At 38.7% G+C, this 20355-nt stretch overlaps 1 protein-coding gene and 1 non-coding gene across 8 annotated transcripts in view; both read right to left on the reverse strand.

The window, feature by feature from the left end:
- Window positions 1-20355, reverse strand: part of TET1 (tet methylcytosine dioxygenase 1) — a 142342-nt gene that overhangs the window by 34886 nt on the left and 87101 nt on the right. The window lies entirely within an intron of this gene.
- On the reverse strand, window positions 3266-3395 carry LOC147916829 (small nucleolar RNA SNORA11). The gene has a single exon (XR_015552615.1). It is a non-coding gene; the product is annotated as a small nucleolar RNA SNORA11 (small nucleolar RNA).

Consider the following 20355-nt stretch of genomic DNA (forward strand, 5'->3'; position numbering starts at 1 on the left):
TGTTCATAGCATCACTATTCACAATGGCCAAGAGGTGGAAGTAATCCAAATGTCTATTGACAGATGAATGGATAAAGAAAATGTGGTTTATACACACAAGGGAATATTATTCAGACTTAAAAAGGAAATCTTGTCACACACTACAACATGGATGAACTTTGAGGACGTAATGCGAGGTGAAATAAGCCAATCACAAAAAGACAAATACTGTCTGATTCCACTTATATGAGGTACCTAAGCAGTCAAATTCTAGAAACATAAAGTAGAATGGTAGTTACTAGGGGCTGGGGTGATGGGAAAATGGTGTGTTATTTAATGGGTATAGAGTTTCAGATTTGCAAGATGGAAAAGTTGTGGAGATCTGTTTCACAGCAATGTGAATATATGTAACACTACTGAACTGTACACTTAATGGTTAAGATGGTAAATTTTATATGTGTTTTTTTCAACTAAAAAAGAAAGAGGTCTTAAAAAAAAGTACTACACGCCCAGTAGAATGTCTAAAATGAAAAAGATAAAAAATGTCAAGTATTTATAAGAATGTGGAGCAACTGGAACACTTATACATTATTACTTATGTGAATGTAAAAAGTGATAACCACTTTGGAAAACTGTGTGATAGCATCAACCAAAGCTGCACATATGCATACCCTTACAATCTACAAATTCCACATCTAGGTATATAACAAACAGAAACATATTCTTATAGGGGCCGGGCCCAGTGGCGTAGCGGTTAAGTGCGCGAGTTCCACCCCGGCAGCCCCGGGGTTCACGGGTTCCGACCCCGGGTGCACACTGACGCACCGCTTGTCAAGCCATGCTGTGGCGATGTCCCATATAAAGTAGAGGAAGACGGGCACAGATGTTAGCCCAGGGCCAGTCTTCCTCAGCAAAAAAAGAGGAGGATTAGCATTTGATGTTAGCTCAGGGCTAATCTTCCTCACATACACAAAAAAAGTTAGGTAGTTGAATCCAAAAAATAAAATAAACTAAAAAAAAAAAAGAAATATATTCCTATATTTCCCAAAGATAATACCACTATTCATAATTATCCCAAACTGGAAACAACCCAAATATCAATTATCAGAAGAACGGCTCAACAAATTTTAACTATTCATAATAATAGAACACTACCGACCAATGAGAATGAGAACGATCTACAGTTACAAATAACATGGATTAATCTCACAATTATAACGCTGCATGAGAGCAGAAAGACGCAAAAGAATCCATACGGTAAGACTGCATTTATATCAAGTTCAAATCAGGCAAGATTAGTCACTAATGTTACAAGGCAGGAGAACAGTTAATTTTAGGGAGTAGCTAGTGACTGGGAGGGGGCAAGAAGAGTGCTTCTGACACGCTAGTAATATTGGATGCTGATGACACAAGTGTGTTCACTTTAGAAAAAGTTTGTGGGGCCGGCCCCGTGGCTTAGCGGTTAAGTGCGCATGCTCCGCTACTGGCGGCCCGGGTTCGGATCCGGGGCGCGCACCGCCGCACCGCTTCTCCGGCCATGCTGAGGCCGTGTCCCACATACAGCAACTGGAAGGATGTGCAGCTGTGACATACAACTATCTACTGGGGCTTTGGGGGGAAAATAAATAAATAAAATCTTTAAAAAAAAAAAAGAAAAAAAAAAAAAGAAAAAGTTTGTGACCTTAGGATTTCTGTAGTCTTCTGCACGTATGTGATAGTTAAACAAAAAATGTAACAATCAAAATTAAGAACAAAAAATAGAAACTGCATAGGCATTTACTGGCTCAGGACATTTTAGCAAGTTTCTTAACCTTTCTATAGTAGCACAGAGCTAGGATCTAACAAATATTAGCCACTATTTTATGTCTTTTTGCTTTATTACTGCAAACTTGGCTCCTGAGCATAGAACTCAGCTCATGGGAGGCTCTCATCAAATATTTGTTGAATGAATGGTTAAAAACCACAAAAACCCAATGTGGTCACATTTTATGAACATTTCAAAAACTGCAAGTTACACTATTAATAAGAGGACAACTCTTATTACAGAAACAGTTTAAATGATACAAATATTCCAAATTTAAAAACTGTTGTCAAGAATTACATTATTTATAACAAGACGGATGTATTAATTTGTAAGCTGTTGAAGCTGGGGCTACAGGGCAGAGTCCCTTTAGATGATAAATGGTGTATCCAAACTTCTGGGAGTAATATTCATGACTAACGTCCTTTCATTTTTAAATATTATTCTAATAATTTATATTATATATTATGAAATTGTTAAATCCTATGCAACATCATACATTCTTTTAGTATCTGTGCTAAAAACATATCCTAAATTGAATAATGCTGGAATGACAAATATTTTAAATAAATGTCTTTCATACATACAATGCATTTGTCTTTTGATACCAGCTTTATTGAAATATAATTTAAATATGATAAACTTCATCCTTTTAACATACACAATTCAATGGTTATTAGTATATTCACAGATTTAGCCAACCATCGCCACTACATAATTTTAGAACATTTTCATTCCCCAAAAGAAAACCCCATTAGCAGTCATGCCACATTTCTCCTTTTTATCAGCCCCCTTCACTTGCTAATCTACTTCCTATCTCTATCGATTTTGCTTATTTGGGATATTTCATACGAATGGAATCCTATAACATGTGGCCTTTTGTGTCTGGCTTCTTTTACTTAGCATAATGTTAATTCATGTTTGTAGCACTTATCAGTATCTCCATTCCTTTTTATTGACAAATAATATTCTATTGCATGAATATACCACTATGTCTATCTGTTCACTGGTTGATTGCCATCTGGATTGTTTCCACTTTTGCTATTATGATGGATGCTGCTATGAACATTCACGTAACAAATTTTTGTGTAGACGTGTTTTCATTTCTCTTGGGTATATACCTAGGAGTGGAATTGGTTGGTCATATGGTAACTATGTTTATCCTTTTAAGGAACTACCAGACTGTTTTGGAAAGTGGAGGAAACATTTTACATTCACAATAGGAATGTACAGAGTTCCAACTGCTCTACATCCTTGTCAACACTTGTTATTGTCTGTCCTTTTGGTCATAGCCATCCTAGTGTGAAGTGGTATCTCATTTTGATTTTGATTTGCATTTCCCCAATGATTAATGATGTTGAGCATATTTTCATGTGCTTATTGGTCATCTGTATATCTTCTTTGGAAAAGGTCTATTCAAATACATTACCAATTTTTAGTTTAGCTTGTCCTTTTATTATTGAGATAAAGGAGTTTTTTTTGTCTATGTGTAGGGTGTTTGTTCAAAGGAAGGCCACAAGTTTTGTGCCCCTTGTCACAATGAACCCAGATTCCTGTTGGGTGTGTTTTAAACAGAGGAGTCATTTCTTCAGACCCCCTGCTCTGAGCACACCTCTATGAGTTCTTTTTATATTCCATATACAAGCCCCTTACCAGATATTTGATTAGCAAATACTTTCTCCCATTCTTAGCTTTCTCTAACCTTTCATGATAGAGCTCTTTGAAGCACGAAAGTTTTAAATTTTGAGGAAGTCCAATTTATCTTTTTTTGTTTTGTCATTTGTGCTTTTGGTGTGTTAATCTAAGAAAAAAAATGCATAATCCAAACAAATGGATTTATAGTTATGTTTTTGTCTAACGATTTCATAGTTTTAGCTCTGGTATTTGGATCTATGATCCATTTTGAATTAAATTTTTTATGTGGTGTGTGGTAGGGGTCCAACTTCATTCTTTTGTATGTCGATATCCAGTTGTCCGAGCACCTTTTGTTGAAAAGAGTATTCTTTCCCCAAGGGATAGTCTTGGAATTCTTGTTCAAAATCAATTGACTTTACATAAGTGCGAGGGCTTATTTCTTGACACTCAATTCTATTCCACTGATCTGTATGTCTAGCCTTATGCAAGAGCTACACTTTCCTGATTACTGTAGCTTTGTAATACATTTTAAAATTGAGAAGTGTGAGTCCTCCAACTTTACTCTTTCTTCTCGAGATTGTTTTGGCTATTACAACATACTGTACTGTTTTTTTGTTTTTGTTTTTTTGTGAGGAAGATTAGCCCTGAGCTAACATCCAATGCCAATCTTCTTTTTGCTGAGGAAGAGTGGCCCCGAGCTAACATCCGTGCCCATCTCCCTCTACTTTATTTGGGACACAGCCACAGCATGGCTTGACGAGCGGTGCGTGGGTGCACACCCAGGATCCGCACCTGCAAACCCCGGGCCGCCAAAGCGGAGCACGAGCACTTAACTGCTATGCCACCCGGCCGGCCCCCAACTGTACTGTTTTTTTTTTTTTTTTTTTTTTAAAGATTTTATTTATTCATTTTTTCCCCCCAAAGCCCCAGCAGATAGTTGTATGTCATAGGTTCACATCCTTCTAGTTGCTGTACGTGGGACTCGGCCTCGCGCTGGACGGAGAAGTGGTGCCTCGGGGCGCGCCCGGGATCCAAACCCGGGCCGCCAGCATCAGAGCGCGCGCACTTAACCGCTAAGCCACGGAGCCGGCCCCCAACTGTACTGTTAATTAAGGAAAGGACACTCATAAATTTACAGATGATGCTGAGAAACTAAAAAGCATCTTAAAGCAAAAATGGCATACTCCGAGAACTAATCTCCATACTTAATGTTTATTCCTGTGTCCACTACATTCTAATACTCTGCATTGCAGAGAAAATGAGGCAGGATTTCAACAACAGAAAATAAGTCATTGTCATTAATCTATAGATTAATGTATTAGATATAACTTTTCTGATTAAAATCTCTATTTAAAAATCCATTGTATTGCCATCATTCTTAATATTTCTGTATCTCTCCTACATTTAAATCCTGCATTCTGCTATTTTCACTCAACCTATCATTAAAATTATTTGAACAAAAGCATTCTGGGTAGATACCAACGTGTTATCTAATCATATCTCTGTAGATGTAGAGAAATAAACAACAAAAGCAAATAGCAGGGGGAAAAAAAGACTGCTGCAACAAATTTGGCGAAATGAAGGCCTTATGCTCTCAATTTTGAAAGTTAGCTGATAATTAATGAACAAAAACTTTGAGAAGAGCCTCATTTGAGTGCCAATTGAAGAGAAGCAGCAAATCTGTTTGACGAAGTCTGTGCAGATTCTGTGCAGAAGGAAGAGAACTCTTCAAAATTCATGGGTAGTAACTGTCCCATGGGGATGGAATAAAACAATCAGGTAACGAGTTCCACTGAACCTTAAAACAAGATATATAACAAATATACGTAAAGCAGAGCTTACACTAAAGAACCATCAGTGTAAGCAAATGACACCCTCATTTGTCGAAACTGATCAAACTGTGTATTTGGTAACAGAATATTTCATTCTATGTTAATTCTACCTCAGTAATTTAAAAAAAAAAAAAAAAAAAGGGAGAAAGAAAACATGATCGACTACCTAAAGCCTGGCCAAAGTTTTGGGACATAGCGTATTTTATTCTCAATACAAGCTTGGGACTCAATCGCTTATGGCCCTTGGTGATGGAGGACAAGCTCCAGGAAAGAGTCACTGCATCAGTGGGGTCACAGCTTAAGAGACAAGCTACAGGCAGATCTCTGGATGGAAAGGACCAAGTCCAGTGATGTTAAAAAAATCTCTCTATTTTCAGTTAAACTGAATCTGTAAGTCGACAAATATTCAATGTATATTAAGGCTTAGATAACATCTGAAATAAATTAATGTAAATTAAGAAGTATGTGAATTTGGGGCCGGCCCGGTGACACAAGCGGGTAAGTGTGCACGGTCTGCTGCGGCGGCCCGGGGTTTGCCGGTTTGGATCCCGGGCGTGCACCGACGCACCGCTGGTTAAGCCATGCTGTGGCGGCGTCCCATATAAAGTAAAGGAAGATGGGCACAGATGTTGTTAACCCAGGGCGAGTCTTCCTCAGGAAAAAAGAGGAGGATTGGCATTGGATGTTAGCTCAGGGCTGGTCCTCCTCACAAAAAAAACAAAACAAAACAAAACAGTAGTATGTGAATTTAGATAAAGCAATTAGTAGCCAGGCCCAAAATACTGTCAAGTTAACAAGGAGACATTTTGTCTAATTATAACACACCGCAAATTGTTTGTAATCACCTGGGAAGCTGATTAAGTAATACTGTAAGTGAAATGATAGAAACACAAAATTGAATGTATGGTATCATTTCCACTAATGGAGAAAATATTAGCAATGCATTTTTCTATTGTAATTTTGCTGGGGGCACTATAAGACATTTGTAAGGATAAGGGTACAAAGTAGGGCAAGACTCTTTATTTGGAAAGAGTGGGAAGGCTTCACGGAAGAGACCCTTCTGAAGTGACTAAAACAAGAGTTTGCCACCAGAGAAAAGATGGTACAAAGACAATTCTAAGATTTTTGGAAAACAAGCCTCATGAAGCAAGGATGTTATTTAAGGAAGAATTTTGCCAATTGTATTGACACCAGATAGCTTCTGTGATTATAAAACTGTTTGTTTAATTACGATATATAGTTGGTTCTATTTCTGGGATCTCTGACATAAAGATAATTCTTGCTCTGCTTTTAAGATGTAGCTCAAGGGTCAAGGCCTTCCTGGATCCAAACACCTCCAAACGTTATTCTTGGTTTCCTCCCTGCTCCCTCCCTATGCCATTCTCAAACAGGCAAGAGGTAGGATTTCATAGTAACCAGCCCATTGGTGACTGCTTAAGGTGTGGCCATGAATAAGCTCACGTAGGCATATTATAGACAGGCTGACTGAAGAGCTGAGGAGTGATGGGGGAAAGTGGTGTTGCAGAAGCCAAGCACAGAACGAACTTCCCAGAGAAGGGAGCGTAACCAGTAATATGAACTGCTGAAGAAAGGTTATGAGGACCTAGAATTTTCTTTGGCAGTTAAGGTATGGTGACTTTTGATTTAGCCCTTTCAGAGAAGAATTGAAGATAGAAGACAGATCAGTCTGATGATCATTGGGAAAAGATTTTCTAGCATTTCTATGACAGTCACCTTATCCTGGGTTATAAATTATTCTGCGTCAAGAGCCTGTTTATGAATAGCTCTGAAAAGTACATTCTAAACTATTTCTGAGGGCCGGCCCCGTGGCTTAGCGGTTAAGTGCGTGTGCTCCGCTACTGGCGGCCCGGGTTCGGATCCCGAGCACGGACCGACGCACCGCTTCTCTGGCCATGCTGAGGCCACTTCCCACATACAGCAACTAGAAGGATGTGCAACTATGACATACAACTATCTACTGGGGCTTTGTGGGGGGCGGGGAAAGGAGGAGGATTGGCAATAGTTGTTAGCTCAGAGCTGGTCTTCCTCATCAAAAAGAGGAGGATTGGCATGGATGTTAACTCAGGGCTGATCTTCCTCACAATAAATAAATAAATAAATAAATAAACAAATAAACTATTTCTGATAACCTGGTCTGGATGGGACAACCTATTTAAATCACCCCCAGGGAGCTCTTAAGGCAGGTGAGACCAGGATCAAGAGCGATAACCTGGGATATTCTAAAAAACCTCTGGCGGACTAGTGTGGTTTAGGGCCATTCACTACTAAGCATATAAAAACTGGTGGAGAGAGAAGAAAAGACTGTTCTGAGAAACAAAGTTACTGTTGCAATTTCTAAGGAGGCAACTGTGCAAAACAGAAATGATTCATAATGTCAATGACTAATCTGCTGGCATTTAATTATTTTTCCACTGTAATCACTAATTTCCCTTACTGGTATATAGACTTCATAATTGTTCTTTTGGAAACATAGCATTTTGTTTGTTGAATCAGGACTACTACTTTGACGTTTGCTGGTACCTGCAGATATTTGAACCATGTAAAGCCTAATTGAACTATTGTTTTTGGATACTAGGATTAAAGGTGAGAATTTATATTCACTAGACAGTGTGATAAAAAAATAAAAAGAAACAAGTGATATTAGAATTGGAAGATAATTATTTTTTAGAGATATAATAGTCTCTCTAGAAAATTCAAGAGAATCAAAGAAAAATCTACTAAATTTTTAAAGAGAGTAAAACAGGTGGCTCCTTACAGATACTAAAGACTCAACAGCTTTAACATATACCAGCAACAACCAACCATAGAAATTTAGTTTAAAGTTTAAATTTAAACATAGCAGTAAGGATTATCTTAAGGAAAATGCATGTAAATAACATCTCAATAAAGCTGTTAAAAAAAGAAAGATGTTGGGGCTGCCCTGGTGGCATAGCGGTTAATTGAGCATGCTCTGCTTCGGTGGCCCAGGGTTCACAGCTTCGGATCCTGGGCGCACACCGATGCACTGCTTGTCAAGCCATGCTGTGGCGGCGTCCCATATAAAGTGGAGGAAGATGGGCACAGATGTTAGCCCAGGGCCAATCTTCCTCAGCAAAAAAAGAGGAGGATTGGCATCGGATGTTAGCTCAGGGCTAATCTTCCTCACAGAAAACCAAAAAAGAAAAACAAAAAAGAAAGATGTAAAAGACATAATAAAACTATAAAAAATATAAAGAGAAAGTTATAAAAGAAAGCACAGTTGGAGGAACATAGTAGTGTCCCTAGATAGAAGGCTAGACATTAAAAGATAAGAAAAGAAAAAGATTTTTTAAACAAATGAAAGGAAACTGTCCTTCTAAATTTAAAACGTTTCTTTAAAGCTGTAGCAAAAAAATGTGACACCAGCCTAGCAACCTTCTACTCTACGTCAATGAACAATGTCAACGAAAATGGACATGTGGAAAATGGAGTGGGATTTTAAATCAACAAAAAAATTTCAAATTAACTACTGGATCTACACATAAAATTATAAAAACATGGGGAGACATTATTTTTATAATATTAGGATGGAAAAAGCTTCCTTAGCAAGATGAAAAACCTCTGAAGGCATATAGGAAGTGACGTACATTTAACCTGTTAAGAATTTCAAGTTTCTGTACAAAAATAACAGACAAGCACTAAGGTCAAAAGAAAATCTAGTATTAGTGGCAGACTACATGATAGAAGTCTTCTTTACAAAAGTAAAAGATAAGCTAAGGAAAAAATGGTTATGAAGAGTGATTTCATGGAAGAAATAGAAATGGTTAATAAATATATAAAGAAACCTAACCCCCATCAAGATATCAATTTCTTTTTTTTTTTTTTTTTTTTTTTTTTGTGAGGAGATCAGCCCTGTGCTAACATCCGCCAATCCTCCTCTTTTTTTGCTGAGGAAGACGGCCCTGGGCTAACATCTGTGCCCATCTTCCTCCACTTTATATGGGACGCCGCCACAGCATGGCCTGCCAAGCAGCGCGTCGGTGTGCGCCCGGGATGCGAACCAGCGAACCCCGGGCCACCGCAGCGGAGTGCGTGCACTTAACCGCTTGCGCCACCGGGCCGGCCCCTAAGATATCAATTTCTACTTACTAGATTTACAATGACAAAATAGATTTCACCATTAGATTAATATATATATTTTTTCTATTTAAAAACATTTTAACAACACCAATGAAAACATTTGGGTTTTTTTTGGTGTTTTTGGTGAGGAAGATCAGCCCTGAGCTAACATCCATGCCAATCCTCCTCTTCTTGCTGAGGAAGACCGGCACTGAGCTAACATCTATTGCCAATCCTCCTCCTTTTTTTTTTCCCTTTTTCTCCCTAAGGCCCCAGTAGATAGTTGTATGTCATAGTTGCACATCCTTCTAGTTGCTGTATGTGGGACGCTGCCTCAGCATGGCTGGACAAGCGGTGCAGCAGTGAGCACCTGGGATCTGAACTGGGGCCGCCAGTAGCGGAGCGCGTGCACCTAACCGCTAAGCCACGGGGCCAGCCCCTGAAAACATTTGTTAACCCAAGTATCACAAATTAAGAATTTGCAAGAATCTTATCTTTGTTCAGCCTTTTTTACGTTAAGCAAGTTGTCAGATGCCTCCTCTATAATTTCTAATACTGGCTCCAAACCACCCATGAAGAATGGAGTTATATATTCCATTTCAGTATGCGAGGAGGAACGAAAGCTCTTGAGTAGATTCTGCTCGAAAACAACCCCATGTTTATTTAACCAAACTTTCTTGAAATTTAGGAAGCTGAAGAAAAATTAGTTTTAACTACAAATAATATTGACCTTGTCACTCTTCTACTTAACACACTTCAGCGGTTGTCCATCATTTTTCATCTAAAGTTCTAACATGCTAACTCTTGGTTTGGGTATACCCCAAATTGCTCAACATCATTACCTCAGAGGGTTGAATTAAAATACATTTTTAAATCTGAAAGTAATAGATATTTAAAATTTAATTTTAATTTAACATAGAGCTTTAACTTTCAGCTTGGATACTTCAGCTTTAGTTTTGAATTTAACTTTAATTCAAGTTAAATTTAAATTTAATAATTGTATAAACATTATAGAACTATATTACTTTTTTTTTTTAAAAAAAGCAAATAAAAAAGTCCTTGTAATACAATCTTAGTTGTAAAGATGCCAAAGTTACTAGGGTCCTATATTAGCTCCACAAAAGATGTGGACCACACAGAAACACAGCTAGCAGAAACAATCATATCAAGTGTGGGGTATATAACCAAAGAGAGATTACTTTTTTTTTTCGGTGAGGAAGATCAGCCCTGAGCTAACATCCATACTAATCCTCCTCTTTTTGCTGAGAAGGACCGGCCCTGAGCTAACATCTATTGCCAATCCTCCTCCTTTTTCTCCCTAAAGCCCCATTATATTGTTATATGTCGTAGTTGCACATCCTTCTAGTTGCTGTATGTGGGACACGGCCTCAGCATGGCCGGACAAGCGGTGTGTCGGTGTGCGCTCGGGATCCAAACCTGGGCCGCCAGTAGTGGAGTGCGTGCACTTAACCACTAAGCCAAACGGCCAGCCCCCAAGAGAGATTACTTTTGAGTTTATCAGTAATCACCTGAGAGGCAAAGTAGAGTTAAATTTTCAACACAAAATGATGGCGGCCAACCAAAAAAAAATCACCCATTGATTAAGATCATATAAAGCTACCTATATATTATAACAAAACGAACTTCAACCTTTGGAGGGAGGTAATATATAAGGGGAGGGTACCTAAGGGGGGTGTTCCGGGGTGTTGGTAATAATTTATTTTTTGATCTGGGTGGTGGTTACACGGGTGATTCACTTTGTAAAACCTCACTAGGCTGCCCACTTAGGACTTGTGTACTTTTTTTTTTTTTTGTGAGGAAGATCAGCCCTGAGCTAACATCCCTGCCAATCCTCCTCTTTTTGCTGAGGAAGACTGGCCCTGAACTAACATCTATTGCCAATCCTCCTCCTTTTTTTCCCCTTTTTCTCCCTAAAGCCCCAGTAGATAGTTGTATGTCATAGTTGCACATCCTTCTAGTTGCTGTGTGTGGGATGCTGCCTCAGCATGGCCGGAGAAGCGGTGCGTCGGTGCGCGCCCGGGATCCGAACCCCGGCCGCCAGCGGCAGAGCACGAGCACTCAACCGCCAAGCCATGGGACCGGCCCCAGGACTTGTGTACTTTTCTTTGTGTATATTATAGTTGAATAAAAAGTTTCCTTAAAAAAATGAACTCTATAAGTGAGTAAGCTAACAAAAACTAATTTTGACCACTGAAGCATAAAATGGTTTCTCACATTAGCAAGATATTGCAGACACCAATCAAGTGGCCCAGGACACCAACTACTCCCTTTATTAGACTGACATGGTAATATACAAAGAGCACAGAAATAACCAGTACCATGGTACAGCCCAAAGACAACCAAGGCAGATATTAGGCAGAACCTTAGAACAAAGGAACCAAACAAGGAAAGTCTTTGAAGATTATATAAATGCATAAATCTAGGCAAGGTGGTGTGAAAACTTTTGAATACTTCACCTTGGTTGACACCTCACCCCAGAACTCTGCTCACATCAGACACCAGAGTAAGCAATAAAACATTCACTTGCATCTGTTCATCACCACACCTGTTCTACTGACTAAGAAACAATCCTCCAGGGCCGGCCCTGTGGCTTAGCGGTTAAGCGCGTGCACTCCGCTGCTGGCGGCCCGAGTTCGGATCCCAGGCGTGCACCAACACACCGCTTCTCTGGCCATGCTGAGGCCACGTCCCACATACAGCAACTAGAGGGATGTGCAGCTATGACATACAACTATCTACTGGGGCTTTGGGGGAAAAATAAATAAATAAATAAAATCTTTAAAAAAAAAAAAAAAAGAAACAATCCTCCAGAGGGGTACCCAGGAACTAGTGCCTGGGTGAACTGCTCAGGCACTAGAGCTACCTGGAGAGCCTGTTGTTTAAATTCTTCTCCTTACTTCTGCCATCGCCTCAAAGGCTCAATGGGGCAGGGAGAGGACAGTAGTATAGGGAGTTAACAGGGCCTAGTGCATCCGAGAAACTCCATCACCCTTTCCACCAAAATCGACTGAATAACAAGATAACTAGTCCCTGACAAGATCCAAAGTGACAGCAGAGAAAAGAGTCAGAGACATCTGCCAAAGGCTAATGATTACGGGGGAGTGTTAATGACCACCTGGCAAAGAAATATTCCAAGAAAAGAATAAAACAGTGTTAAGAGCAAAGGTAAAACACCGAGAATGGCTCAGAAAGTTGTGCTGCCCAGTTAGAATTTGCTGTGTGTGACCACTAAAAAGAGCAGCAATAAACCTCTCTTTCAAGAAAAGGGGGGGCCGGCCCCCTGGCTTAGTGGTTAAATGTGTGTGCTCGGCTGCTGGCGGCCCAGGTTCAGATCCTGGGCGCAAACTGACACACTGCTTCTCCGGCCAGGCTGAGGCCGCATCCCACATACAGCAACTAGAAGGATGTGCAGCTATGACACACAACTATCTACTGGGGCTTTGGGGGAAAAAATAAATGAATAAATAACATTATAAAAAAAAAAAAAAGAAAAGGGGACAAGCGCAACACAATAAAAATGGGATAGAATTCAACCACTATTAACAACATAAGTCTGCAAACAGAGATGAAAAAATGTACATAAAATCACACAATGTTTGATTTAGGTTAATGTTTAATATCAAATGCATGACAAATGTACACTATGCAAGATGAAAAGTAAATTTGGAGCAATGCAATCCACTAGTTGAATGTTTATTAGATTCCTTGGTTTAAAATGAATGATCTGGGCCGGCCCCGTGGCTTAGCGGTTAAGTGCACGCGCTCCGCTGCTGGTGGCCCAGGTTCAGATCCCGGGCGTGCACCGACGCACCGCTTCTCCGGCCATGCTGAGGCCGCGTCCCACATACAGCAACTAGGGGGATGTGCAGCTATGACATACAACTATCTACTGGGGCTTTGGGGGGAAAAAAAAAATAAATAAAATTATTAAAAAAATAAAAATAAAAATAAAAAAAATAAAATGAATGATCTTCATTTCCTCTCCCCCATTCTTTCACTTCATTCCTGCATAAAGCATCCATATATAAGACTTAATTGTACTAGTGTCATTCAAAATAATCTGCTTGTGAAGTCCTAAAAACTTTGTAGACTATAGAGAGACCTAATCCTTTCACTCTATTTTTCATTTAACCTCTATCAAAAGTTCAAGTTTGAGTTGGACAATGTTAGCAGACTACTAGTTCTAACACCCAAAGTTGCCCATGCCTCAGAAAAGAGCTAACAATGAATACTACAGCAATACTATTTTAAGATACCAATTCAAATTCAAAATATTCACTATTCTAAAATAATCTTATTTAAGCTCCACATTCATTCATTCAACAAAAATTTATTGAGTGCTGACTATGTGCTGGGCATTGCTCCAGGCACTAGTAATGGAAAACAGGAATACTTTAAATAAGACAACTTGGAAAGTTTGCAAGAATCAAGTTTAACATGATTTTTTAAAAATATATAATCATTTATGAGACCTATTTGTTTCTTTTTCAGAGATATACAGAATCAATTCTTGGTTTTGTTATCAAGATTATACTTCTGAATTGTCATTAGTAGATATCAAAATTTTTGTTAAGTTGCTTAGCAACTGTGCTTTGTTTCGTTCCTTATCTCGGGATTGTTTTCATATTCATGAAAACCGTCAGCTATATATCACTATATATTGAAATGTTCTATTCATTATGAAAGAAATATTGCAAAAGGGAAAACAAAAAACTAATTTCACTACAGCTACTTCATGGAAAATGTTAAATACTCTTCTTTGTATCTAAGAACATTTAAAGAAGACTTAAACCAATAATAGGACTTTAACAGAGAGTTGCTACCGAAAACTTTAAGCTGCAGAGTTCATATTTGTCTTCATAAAAAAATAGAAGTGTATACCAAAATTATATCACCGATATTACTGTTATTACATGAGAGAAGGTATGAAAGGCAGGAAGGAAGAATTATCAAAAATCCCATCACTTAACCCAGGTACCTTGCTCTTTTTTGGATCACTTACTCTAGGGGAAGCCAGCTGCCATGTTCTGAGGATATTTTCACACTTTGCCACTTAATAGACAAATAAGTAAAGAATTCAGAAATGATTAACAGATATAGATTAGTGAACCTATGTCAACTATCAGTGCCAGATATTGGGAACCAATCCCTGCCATTTATTTCAGCAAATGTACAAGGTACTATGTGTGGGCAAGATACAAAAGGAAAAGCAAACCAAAACTATACTGTTGAGAAACACATAAATGGGGGGAGAAGCAAGAAAATTATTACTACAAAAGTCAGGATGGGAGGTTCTTGGGGCTTCTGGGAATCTAGCAATGCTCTATTTTTGACCTGGGTAGTAGTTTCATGAGCGTTCAACTTTATAGTTTAGGCAAACTATACATTTATATTTTATGAACTTCTCTGTTGATATATTCCACAATGAACAATGTTAATGCTTAATAGCACTATTTTGTGAATAAAGATTCACAAATTAAAACAATTCCCTTTTAGACAAGATAGAGCTAAGGTAGATAGATGAAATGTATTATATATTAGACATATTGGCTAGGGTTAAGATAGATATGTTTTACTATGCCAATGTCGTGTCCTTAACATATTGATATTTTTAGTGAATAAGAGATATTCAATTTTGTGGTAGCCAGTCTCCAATGATCCCCACCTCCTGGTGTCTATGCCCTTGCATGGTCCCCTCCTACAGTGAATAGGGCTCCAAGTTGCCCTTGGAAGGGCAACTTCCAAGGCAAATATGTCATAGAAAGATATTGTGGCTTCCTCCTTGTTTTCTTTTGATTGACTCACTCTGGGGGAAACTAAGCGGCCATGACATGAGAAAACACTTAAGTCCTATGATAAGGAAGTGAGGCCTCCAGCAAACAGCCATTGAGGAGCTAAAGCCTCCTACAAATGCCCTGGGAAGTAGACCCTCCAGCCCCACCCCACTCTTCCCAGTTGAGTTTTCAGATGACTGCAACCTCATGAGAGACCCTCTTCCAGAAGCACCCTGCTAAGCTACTCTCAGATTCCTGACCCACAAAAACTCTGAGATAATAAATGTTTATTGTGCAAAGCCACTAAATTTTGGAGTAATTTGCTAAGCAGCAACAGATAATGAATACAGATTTTATCAGTTAATTCCTTAGAATGCTCTTCATAAAACATAAACCAGATAGATAACACATCCCTAATTAAAATACTGCAAAGGCTTCATGTTGTTCACGGATTAAAACCCAAACTCCTCACTATGGCCTACAAAACCATGCATGCTCTGGCTTCTGCCTACCTTTTTACATGGTTCCATTCTTTACCTATTCAGCTTCACTGGACTCCTCTTAGATTACTAAAGAATGTACTCTCTTCCTTGAGCTTTGTACTTGCTGTTTTCTCTGCTTAGGAATGCTCTGCCCTGCATTCTTGGGGGTATTCTTGGCATACTCAGCAGCTTTTTGTCACCCAGTTCTCAGCTTAAATGTTCCCTTCCCAGAGAGGCCCTCCCTGATGACCCATTCCTAATGAGAAAACCCTGGAAGTTTCCCACTAATGACAGGAACAAGATAAGGAGGCCACATTTAAAGCAATATAAAATTGGAGTTAGTCTGTTAGACTAACTGTAGTAAATGAAAGAAATTAATAGTATAGAATTTGGAAAGGAGAATATAAATTTGTCGCTACAGATTACATGATTGTACATCTGACATACACAAGAAAAATAAATTGCAAAACAAGAAACATGTAAACTCTATGGGAACAAAATTTTAAACATCCCTGAAGGACAGAAGGCCGCTTAGCAAATGGAAAGGCATAAAATGTAGGACAGGAAAACGAAACATCAAAAAGATATAAATTCTCCGAATTCTCTGTGTAACAGGATTCCAGTAAAAATAACAACAGGACTTTATTCTTGCAGTTAGACAAAGTGATTATAAACTCATATGGAAAAATAAACAAGGCAAGAATAGGAAATTTCTGAAACACTAAAGGAGGAGGAATTAGCTCTATCAGATATTAAAACATATTATAAAACCTAAATAGAGTAATTTGATGCTGATAGAGACATTAACACTGACATAACAGAATAGAAAATCTACTAATATAAACAAATATAAATCAGAAGGGAAAAGAGGGACAATGAAGGAAGTTGTGTTGGATAACTGGGTAATCAAATGGAAAAATATAAATTGTTACTAACATTCTACACACAAAATGGATAAAATAAATGGCAGAAAAAATGAAATAATTAAAATACTACAAAAAGAAAAGGGAAAATTACTTATAAGCCGAAGTGGTAAATATTTTTCTAATTAAGATACAATACACTAAAGCCATAAAAGAAAAGATGACTAAGTTTTGCATCTTTTAAATTTTTTCAAAAAATTTAAAATTTCATTTAAAAAATCTGAATGTTAAAAACAATGACAAGGGCCGGCACCGTGGCTTAGAGGTTAAGTGCGCGCACTCTGCTGCTGGCGGCCCGGGTTCGGATCCCGGCGCGCATCAACACACTGCTTCTCCGGCCACGCTGAGGCCGCGTCCCACATACAGCAACTAGAAGGATGTGCAACTATGACATACAGCTATCTACTGGGGCTTTGGGGGGAAAAAATAAATAAAGAAAATCTTTAAAAAAAAAAAAAAAAAAACAATGACAAACTGAGGAAATATATTTGCAATATTTACCACAAATGGTCAATTTTCTAAAGGAGCTACTACAAAGTCAATAGAAGACTAATAATCGAATAGAAAAATTGGCAGCCTGTATATGATTTCCTACTTGAAAAAGTTTTGAATCAACTACTACTTTTTCCAAAGAGTGAACAAAATATAAATATAAAAATAAAGGGGGGCCGGCCTTGTGGCGAAGCGGTTAAGTATGCGCGCTCCGCTGCTGGCGGCCCAGGTTCAGATCCCAGGCGTGCACCGACGCACCACTTATAAAGCCATGCTGTGGCGGCATCCCATATAAAGTGGAGGAAGATGGGCACGGATGTTAGCCCAGGGCCAGTCTTCCTCAGCAAAAAGAGGAAGATTGGCATGGATGTTAGCTCAGGGCTGATCTTCCTCACACACACACACACACACACTAAATAAATAAATAAATAAATAAATAAATAAATAAATAAATAAATAAATAAATAAATAAATAAAATAAAGGGGGCTGGCTTGGTGGCGTAGTGGTTGAGTTTGTGAGCTCCGCTTCGGTGGCCCAGGGTTCTTGGGTTTGGATTCCGGGTGTGGGCCTACACACCGTTCATCAAGTCATGCTGTGGCAGCATCCCACATACAAAATAGAGGAAGATTGGCACAGCTCAGGGACAATCTTCCTCAAGCAAAAAAGAGGAAGATTGGCAACAAATGTTAGCTCAGGGCCAATCTTCCTCACCAAAAATTAAATAAATAAATAAAGATCACTCTGGCTACTGTTTAAATGTATCTTCACCAAAACTCTTCCACATGGAGATTGAGTTGTATGAATGAGTGTTTTGTGGAAATTGAGGAAAGGATGTAACTTTCATAGCTGAGTTGACACAGCGTGAAAATCAGTGCATATCAGGACAGGAAGTTGATCCGTGAGGAAACAATAGTTCATAACCACCAACCCCCAGCCCTGCCCCAACCCTTCACATGATAGAAATTTTAGTGAAAGTTGTAGACTTCTAGGGGAGCATTTTAGGAAATTTTATTTAGTTCTCAAGAGTCAAGGTAACCCCAGCAAATGTTTATGTTACTAGAGGACAAAGTGAACTTTAGCCAGGAAGCCTAGTCTCAAATGTGTTTGAGATGGCTGATGTGACTCTGGGCCAGTTTCTTCCCATCTACAAAATGAAATGATTGGCAGATCTTAATTCATGTTTGTATCCTCAGTATTTAGCCCAGGGCCTGGCTTTAAAAAGTACTGAATAAGCATGAGTTTCTTTACTTATCTTTCTCATTCTGAAATAGTTTTTTTTCCTTCTTCCAAAACTCACTCACATTGTGAAAAACTGAAGACAGGTATCTTAGTTGGGACTTGATTCTATTGCATATAACAGAAAATCCCAAAATAACAGGTTTTAAACGTGTAAAAAAAATTTCTCTCTCATGTTAAAGAAATCCAGATTTAAGAAGGCCTGGGTTAGGGCCGGCCCCGTGGCTTAGCGGTTAAGTGAGCGTGCTCTGCTGCTGGCGGCCCAGGGTTCGGATCCCGGGTGTGCACCAACGCACCACTTCTCCAGCCGTGCTGAGGCCGCCCACATACAGCAACTAGAAGGATGTGCAGCTATGACATACAACTATCTCCTGGGGCTTTGGGGGAAAAAAATAAATAAATAAAATTATAAAAAAAAAAAAAAAAACGGCCTGTGTTGGCTTGACCGCTCCATTGGAATAATCAGCACTCAGGCTCCTATCTTTCTTCCCACCATCCTAGTACATATCTTCCACTATCAAGTCAATTTGTAGTTCCAGATGGCTGTTGGAGCTTCAGCCATTAAATCCATGTTCTATAAATGTTGAGTGAAAGGAGACAGACATAAAAGAGTACATACTACATAATTCTAGTTATATGAAGTTCATCAAAAAGACCTTTATAGTTAGTGATAAAGGGCAAAATAGTGGTTATCTTTAGGTGGAGTTATTGACTGTGAGGGGCCACAGGGAGCCTTCTAGGTGCTAGAATGATTTATATCATTATCTGAGTAGTGTTATACATATGAAGAATTCTTTGATATGTACACTAAAGATTTGTGCACTTTACTATATGTAAGATAACTAATTAATTAAGGTCCATCTCAGATCTTTGAGCTTATCATATTTTGACAAGACCATGTGCTCCAAATAGATTGATGAAACTGAAAGTATTCTAAAGCACTTAGTGTTCGGTGTCCAGCTCTTGGGCTTGTCACTGCTGTCACCTTCCAAAGGTTGAAAAGTGACCAGGGGCTGGCCCAGTGGCATAGTGGTTAAGTTTGTGCGCTCTGCTTTGGCAGCCTAGGGTTCATGAGTTCTGATCCCAGGTGCAGACCTACACGTTGCTCATAAAGCCATGCTGTGGCAGCGTCCCACATACAAAATAGAGGAAGATTGGCACAGATGTTAGCTCAGGGCCATCTACCTCACCACACCCCCCTCCAAAAGAGAAAAGTAACCATACAGTCTGCTAGAGTAGCTAAGGGTGTGGCAATTATCTTGCTTTAAGAGTACCTGGATTCAAATCATATCTCCATTTTGCATTTAATGTTCTTAATTTCTTTGAAAGGGATATGAAAATAATGACTTTTACCTTTTCCGGAATCATAATAGAGTCCCTCTGTGAGGATTTACGAGGCAATGTATGTCAAGTTCTTAACATAGTGCCTGACATACCAAAAAGTAGTTGTTATTGTTACTATTTTATTATTACTATTATAATCATCATTATTAATAAATGATAGCACAGGGATCTCAAGAATTCCAAATAAACTGTGGGTGTGAATATCCTAGTGAAAATATACATTTGGCCATGAACCTGTTTTTCAGTTGAGAACTTCCTGAGGAAGCTGAATCCAGTTCTTACATCTCACAGCTCTGCATTTTTAGAAAATTGAAAGTAGTCATAGGAACAATTTTGGGAATATGTTGTAAAAAATTTGGTTTTGCTTTCAATACTATATGATCCTCATTAAGGTGGCCCTAATGATACTGAACTGGAAAGAATTTCAAAACACAGAACTGATAAAAGTAAGATATAAAGCAGTATGTTAGTACCACTTATTTATGCTATCTAATTATAAATGCATTGAATGATCTCTAAAAGTACCCAAGAAACCGATAAAAGTAGTGACCTTGGGGTGACAAAGAAGATGACTGCGTAACAACTGGGAAGGGCTATATCCTTTTGTTCATTTAACATAAAAAGCCCAGGCTAAGACAGATAGCTTCTTTACTATTTCCCTGGAATAATGGGAGTGGGTATTTTTTTAGTCCACATTTTCATGGGAAAAAAATGGATTTATTTTATAGGTGGAATAA

The sequence above is a fragment of the Ceratotherium simum genome, chromosome 6, assembly GCF_057802395.1.
Source record: "Ceratotherium simum simum isolate JZ-2026a chromosome 6, ASM5780239v1, whole genome shotgun sequence".
NCBI lineage: Eukaryota > Metazoa > Chordata > Mammalia > Perissodactyla > Rhinocerotidae > Ceratotherium > Ceratotherium simum.